Raw genomic sequence first — 7,521 nt, forward strand, 5'->3', positions numbered from 1 at the left:
AAGAGAGAGGGCAGGGAGGAGATTTTGAATTAGGAGTGACAACAGGAATTCATTCTGCAATAGTTTGGAAAAACAAAAGGTTATCTGTGGATTTTTGCCCTAAAAAAATGCAATGAGAAAGCAAATACTTCCAGATATACAATAGTTTGTGGCCAGCTACTCACTTGGTAGTCAGGTGTTCATAGGTGGGTGTGACCTCTGGGCTGCCAACTTGACTCTGCTGTCCTCATATGACCAAGTTCCATGCTAGCCATGACAATCTTAGCCATAAGATCTGCCTGTGGAATCAGACGCATTGCTATGAAATTTTCGGCCCAAATAAATTGCATTTTCTAGTGAAAATGAAAACTTTTATGCAGCTTTCACCTTCTGAGCAGCTCCAGGTGCAGTTTGGTTACAGGTAAGACAACTTCTTCATTGCGGCTACAGAATCAAACAAACGCTTGTCAACAGACATGCAGGCTCACGGATTGATCAGAAGTTACAACTACTTTCCAAGACATAATATAGGAAGTAATAACTTGTTTTTAGAAGATGGTAGAGAAGTATGCAGGACTTTAGCAAACTGAAATGAAAAGTCACTCTTTGATCAAATAGTCCTCTACAAAATTCTTAGTACACTCTGGGCCAGAAGCAGTCTGAAGGTCATGCAGCTTCTGTCCTACCTAACCTTAGAAGATGAAGGATAAAACAAGACTGTAAATCCAACACCTGTGGATGGCAAACATCGTTCCTCAATATTGCAGCTGCCACAATAAATGGGAAACCTCACAGTACCTTATGGACATCCCTGACAGGAGAGATTATTTCTGTTTCCTCTGGTGACAGGGTAAAAATCCTGGAGTGAAAGCTTGTTGAAGAGCAGCTCTTACAATTTCTTTCCCCACTGGCATACAAAAAAAAGTTTCATTGATTTCAGATGACCAGAAATGAGATTACCAAATCCCTCAGTAAGGACTAATTCATCTCTTTGCGTCTGTTAATTTTGCTATTCTGTTGCATATCAGACTGGATTTATAAGGGAAAAAAAATAGCAACATGGATTTTTTGATGGGTTTTTTTAGATTAAAAAAATTTTAATTGAAATTCTGATTTGTTACCTTTTTAGAAAAAAAAATAAAATCAAAATATATAAACAGGTTCTCTAAATTAAGCCTGGGTCTGCAGAGGGGTCAAAAGGAATCTAAAGCACTCATTACTTTAAATAGTTCATGGTTTGGGTTTTTTTAGAGGATTTTAAATTTGGGCTCAAAATGCTGCCAGAGAAAAAGTATAAGAGCCAAGCCCCAATAAACTCAAATCTGTACACATCATCCACAACAATTGTAATATATTCCACTCACAATTTGTTTGTATGAATACAGTTTCACATACATAATGGAAAAAAAATTGAAGTTAACAGAGAAAACCAGACGTGGTTTAGGATAAAGTGTTTTACTAAACACAATCTTTGCTTTTCATCAATATTAAATAAGTATCACTAACTTGTGTATTTGTGTGCACAAGAATTAACTTGTGCAATTGTGTGCACAAGAATTAATGGTAAGGAACACAGGTGAACTGCCTGTATTTAAACAAAAGCCTCAAAAGCTTGAGAGAGGTACTCTGAACAGTAAAATACCAAGACAGTATTCAGCCAGCTTCAAGACCACATGCACCAAAAAACTCACCAGGCCCCACTAACCCGTGTATGTGAAAGTTTTTACTGGAAAAGTATCTTGCTGCCTTTACTGCACAGTCTGTTTTTTTGTGAATTTTGTGTATTTTTTCATCAAAGTTGAACCAGACAACACTGGAAGAGTCAGGGTTTTCTGTAAGCAAGGAGAGTTTTCTGTGTATGAGTTCTGCCAGCTATTTAATTTACCTTGCCCTAAGATGATCTCTGTTGCTTATTTTAGTGAAATTGTCTTGTTTTTCAGGAAGCCAACCTACTTTATGTTTGTTTGGAAGAGCCTGACCCAGTCTTCTCAGAAGATCTGTCCTGCTTTGGAAAATTCATCCGAGCAGCTTTGGGTGTTTCAGTAACAAGAACACTTCCCTGCCACTAACGCATCAGAAACAGCTCATATATTTGGAGGCTTGTTGACATAGCTTTCTTATGTTACTAGCTTGCTATGGAACCTTAAATCCTTCACCTTGGGATGTTTTAGGTAGCATTAGGGTTCCACGTTGCAACCTGTGTGTGAATCACCAGTGGTAAACACGTCATGTTCTCAAGAGAAGCCCGCTGTAGGATACAGTAAAGATTCAGTAAATACAACCACTCCAGTGTTTTATAATTTCATGGTTTCATAATAGTAGAAACTGATTATAAAATAAAGTATATTATATGCCTTTCCATCTACTTGGTTTATATTGTCATTTTTTAACCTACCAATTTCAGAGAATTTGCTATAGAAAGACAAAAATAACCCCACAATTCACAGACAGGTAAGCACAGGAGAAAAATAAGTGACTTGCCCACACTGCAGTTCAGGGGCTAAGCAAGGTGTAGACTCCAAACCTCCTGCTTCTTCCTGCTCCTGTCAGGAAAGACTGCGGCATTGCTTTTGTAATTATGCAGTCAACATTCATAAAATCACAGAATGGTTTGGGTTGGAAGGACCTTAAAGATCATCCAGTTCCAACCCCCCTGCCATCAGCAGGGACACCTTCCACTAGACCAGGTTGCTCAAAGCCTCATCCAACCTGGCCTTGAATGCTTCCAGGGAGGGGACATCCACATCTTCTCTAGGCCACCTGTTCCAGTGTCTCACCACCCTCACAGGAAAGAATTTCTTCCACAGATCTCATCTAAATCTCCCTCTTCTAGCTTATAGCCATTACCCCTTGTTCTATCACTGAGTGCCCTTATAAAAAAGGGAAGTATTTCCTAAGGCGTCATTCCCTAGTGAGAAACCTTCCTACAGTGAATTTTTAATTGATATTTTATTGATATTTGTTCAGTTTTGCCTTATTTAAATTTCTATACATTTATACATAACCTAGATAAGCGAGTCCAGCCTTTCAGATGAAGTCACATTTTGCTACAGGCAGAAACTAAGCTCCACACCAGGAGTGCTCCTCCAGCTTTTTTGGTGACCTTCACCTCTGACTGGTTTAAAACATTTGTTACAATTTTCCTGGAATCTTAAAGTTTAATTTGGAAGATGGTCAGGGTAAAAAGATTCTGCTGGGTACGTAATGTGAATATATGATTGCTAATAAAATATGTTGATTTAGAAGAAGAGATGACAGCTTCTGCTTTAAAACAAAACAAAATAAAACAAAACAAACAACCAAATTCATCAACAAACACTAATGATTCCACAATGTTTCCATTCAATCTGAATTCATGCTCCGGATTTCACTTGATAGCAGAGGATAAAGTGAGTCCTTGCATCATGCTGTTAATTTGCTGTTTCATAGAAGGGGAGCAGTGAAGGTTGCCTGCTTCTGAACATCTGAGACCATGCAGAAATGGAGAGAGATATTATAGACATGAATGTAACTTTCATTTTAACAACTGATCCTTTTTAAAAAAGTAAGAGATCAGGCTAATATTTGTGTCTCGAAATGTCCCCAGAATGTGCAACTAGGGACACATTAGAGCACTCTGTATCAATTAACAGCATGAGAAATATTTTTAATGTATCCATGTCTGGATTTTTCTGCTTTAGGTAGATAACTTGCCTGATATTACAAAAGACAAGCTTGATGAAAGTCTTTACTGTAGGAATCACTACTGGGAAGTTCAGAAATTAATTACAGAAACTGAAATCTGATCACAATAAAATCTACGTTCAGCTCTCAGACAGGCAGCGGTAAAATGATGCCGTCGTGAAAGCGCTTCTAAGCGGGAAGGAGATCAGCAAGCCGTTTGGCAAAACTCGCATGCAGTGTTTCAGCAGGGGTCTTCGAAAGAAATAGAATAACTTTGTTCCACAAAAGCACCAGAAATGCTGAATATCACCGCGTGCGTCGTCTTAGAAAATAGCCCTTTGTGCTTTGAAAAGAACTGTAGTGGACAATGATTAAACTGTGTAACCAGGGGGGGATAGGAGTGAAAACCTTGAGGCATGTATACATCCTGCTGTGCCCACACGACGTGCCAGCAGAAAGCAGATCTGCTCTTAGTCAGGAGCTGGGTGACCCTGACGATGGTGCAGCACAGCGTCTGAAGCACCCAACCTTGCTGAGGGGCTCAGGGCTGGCTGGCATCCAGCAGCTCTCCAGCTTTGACATACAGAAATGCCCTCAGCTTGACTTCCTGATGAATGGCTAGAGGCTGGAGCTAGACTAATTCAATCTGGAAATGCAGCACATGGGTTTTTAGCAGAAGCTGTAATTTTAAATGAGACTCTCAATCTAGAGAGGGCATCTATGAGATGACCTCCTGCCTAACCAGCAACCATGGGGCAGATGTAGAATCACATGCCATCTTGGAAGACAAGCTGGCTTTTCTACCTTAAGAATTCATGTATATCAAATTTGAACTTCATTTTATCCAGAGATGTCAGAAATCAATTTAATTGCATAAACTGTCAAGACTCCCTGGGAATTATGTGTATTTTCTCTCTCTTTCTCATACAGAATCCATCTTTGCTCTGAATAATTACTGCCAGAGCTGAATCAGAACCTGCCAAAGCTGCAGAAAAGAATCCAACCCTTTTCTACAAACTTTCAAAGCAAATATGAATTTGCTTTGCTGGTCTTGTTTTTGTTTTTGGTTTTTTTTCACATGCACTGTCATTTGATTCCCTGAATAACTTAGAATGAGTGACTTTAGTGAAGGCGTGGTACATAAGAAATCTTTGGGCAGATCCTCAGCTCATATACAACTGGCTTCAGAAAAGCTCTGTTCAGTTACATCCTGAAGACGCATCACAGTGAATTTGAAAAGCTCTCTTGGAGATTATTCACCTCATGTGAAAGCAACTGTTCCCATCAGCTATCTCATTTTAAGGATTTTAGCTATTGAGTCAGAGGACAGACAATAGCATGGGATTGAGCCCAAGCAATTAACTCTTCACTCGGTTTTATTACTGAATCCTGAACTGGACTCCCACAGAGAACCTGTAACACTGTTAGTGAAAGAAAACAGAGCAAAATTTTAAATAATAAGGCAAAATTAAACAGCAGCCTGTGATTTGAACATAGAAGATTTTTAAAAAACACAAACCAAAAGGACATTCATTGAAACCTTTAATCCCAACAAAGTATTAATTCTGAGATAATTACTGCCATAAAATCCTCTGCCACAGAGACCCTGACAAGAAAACCATCTTCAAAAATTACATACGTAAGCAGCAGGGAACTTGAGAAAAGAGTTGGCAAGGGTGAAACCCTACAGAGACGTGAAAAGAAGGAAAGATTTTGGAGGGAATTGAGCCTTTCAGCATAAATCATTCCCCTGTGAAAGCATCTTATAATTTAGAAAACTCTGAAACAGGAAAAGGATGGGGAAGATTTGCTAGCATTTCCTCTTACAAATAAGAAACCAGTGAGTAAAAAAAATGAATAGTAACAAATTGGATTTTCAAAGAACCAACTGTCAGCAATACAGGTGATTAAAACTGAAATTATACAATTTCTTACTCAATGTGCATGAAGTGCTACAATCTAAAAATAAAATAAAATAAAATAAAATAATAAAATAAAATAAAATTTAAAAAAAGGTTTTAGGTTTTCTGCCATTAAGATTCACCCCAGCTGCAAGAGTTTATGAGATGCACAACATTGAAACTGTCACTGTCCTTTGCTCCAGTCATGCTTATTTTGGCACTCACCCAAGGATGATAGCAACTCCTGGAGCAAAGCAACATCCAGTCCCTGCCATAGCTGTGCTTCATAAACGTTGGGTTTGGTTTGTATTAGTGGGGAAATGACACGTGCTTTTTAATATAAACAAGGTTGGCCAATATCTTAAATCACTTTCTCACTCTTTATGAGAGAGTAAGTGATTCTTCTGGCTAAGAAGCTGGAGACTGACAAATAAACACACTTACAAAGATCTCCAAAATGCTCTTTTCCTCAAGAGCAATGTTGCTACAAGCCCCCAAGGACCAGGGGTCCCCCACGTCCATGGGTACTGTAGGTTGTGCCAACAGCTGTCCCAGGAAAACGTTCTAGTCCACGCATTATGGTTCTTCCCTATGGATTCCTTACTCCTCTATACCTTTAGATAAAGATGGCTTTGACATATGTTTTTACTGAAAATTCCATATGGCAAGGAGATGTACACATCATGGATAATTTTGTTGATCTATTTTTAAATGTTTTTAACAGTTGCATAGCTAGTCAAACCTCTCTACAAACAAATGTAATTGTTGAAGTTTTGAAACAAAACAATTTGGGTTTTTTTTTTCCTTTTTTTCTCCTCAAGTCTAATTTTATACTTTGGAAGATAGATACATACTGGATACACAGGGAGGTAGCCCTCTAAAAGATACATTTAGTGACTATGAAAAATATTCCTACTCTAATAAGGCCAAAAATATATACAATACAGAAAATGTCAGCAGTCTTTTTGTTTTCCTTCGCTTTTTGACATTTTGCTGACTCTCAGAATCCTGAATATTATGCCAAGGTACACTGGTGGGTCCAGAATTTGCTAGTCATTCCCATGAATTTAATGTAAAGCACCACATAGTTGCACTGCACATTATAACAATAACAAAAAAATGCATATATCTTACATGCATAGACCCCTTCAGAAGTCTACATAAAGAGACAAGATGTTCAACTACTAGCGTTGCTCTGAATATCCATCATAATGAGGGTTGGAGAGCAAAGACAAAAGTTACTTTAAGCCATAGAGAAAATTGCTTCAGTTTCCTCTGATACAGGCTTAGAGACATAGAGTTGGAGTAGGAAAAATCAGGAGGCAAAACCATTCCTTAACTTTCATTTCTTATTATTGCTGATGCTGGGGAGCTGCCTTGATTCTCTTCCTGCAGACAGTCCTGCTTCTGCCAACCAGAGCTCCTCAAGTATTTCACTGTTTTGTGGAAGCTATTGCTGGGGAGTTGCCTTGATTCCCTTCCTGCAGACAGTCCTTCTTCTGCCAACCTCAGCTCCTCAAGTATTTCACTGTTTTGTGGAAGTCTCAGTAAACTGGTTTTTAATCAGGTTGCTTGTCTTCACGATTGTCTTGGCCTTTCTAGCAGTTAAGGATGAATCATGACTTCTGTGCTTACCTGTAAATAAACCTGCTGAAAGGCCTCTTTGGAAGTTCTCACCAACAGAGCAAGAAGCCATCAGAAATAGACATTTAAAAAAGAAAATTAAATGGACTCTTTCAGAGCAGATAATCCTGATTCATATGAGTATAAAGGACAAAAACCCAGAAACAGCCAGACCTATAAGCACGGATCAGGGGAACCGATGTCTCACTGTTAGCAGTGCCCCAACTTTTCTGCTGGGCTGGGAGAGGGAAATTAATTTCTCAGACCTCTTACAACAGGAGAGTTAAGCACAGACTGCACCAGTGAACCCGGAATTGCTTTTGGGGGGGGAGTTTTCCTGACATCGCCAGTGTTT

The sequence above is a fragment of the Antrostomus carolinensis genome, unplaced genomic scaffold (assembly GCF_000700745.2).
Source record: "Antrostomus carolinensis isolate BGI_N321 unplaced genomic scaffold, ASM70074v2 scaffold5425, whole genome shotgun sequence".
Classification (NCBI taxonomy): Eukaryota; Metazoa; Chordata; class Aves; order Caprimulgiformes; family Caprimulgidae; genus Antrostomus; species Antrostomus carolinensis.